Source organism: Arachis duranensis, chromosome 4 (genome assembly GCF_000817695.3).
Source record: "Arachis duranensis cultivar V14167 chromosome 4, aradu.V14167.gnm2.J7QH, whole genome shotgun sequence".
Taxonomy (NCBI): Eukaryota; Viridiplantae; Streptophyta; class Magnoliopsida; order Fabales; family Fabaceae; genus Arachis; species Arachis duranensis.
This window is the reverse complement of record NC_029775.3, coordinates 103,956,361-103,956,705: the sequence shown is the minus strand read 5'-3', so window position 1 is coordinate 103,956,705 and position 345 is coordinate 103,956,361.

Here is a 345-nt window from a genome sequence, read left to right as displayed (position 1 = left end):
TAATTCACATTTGGAATCTGATAAAAGTTTTATAAATTTTTTAATAATTTTACTTATGGCAATTGGCAAACTCTTATTATCACAAATATAAGTATATACTAGCGCTTGTAAAGACATTAAAATTGAATTAAATTAAATATCAAAAATAGTTTCAATTTTTTTGAAAATATTGAGAATAAAGAGTATTATATTTTATCTTTTTACTAATAAAAAAATAACATATATATAATACAGTAGTTTAATAATGAAAAGAGATAAGTGCAATTAACACAAAAATAAAAATAAGAGAGAAAAAGTGAGAGGGAAACGATGTGGTAGGTATAGTATTGCAGTTGTGGTCGGAAA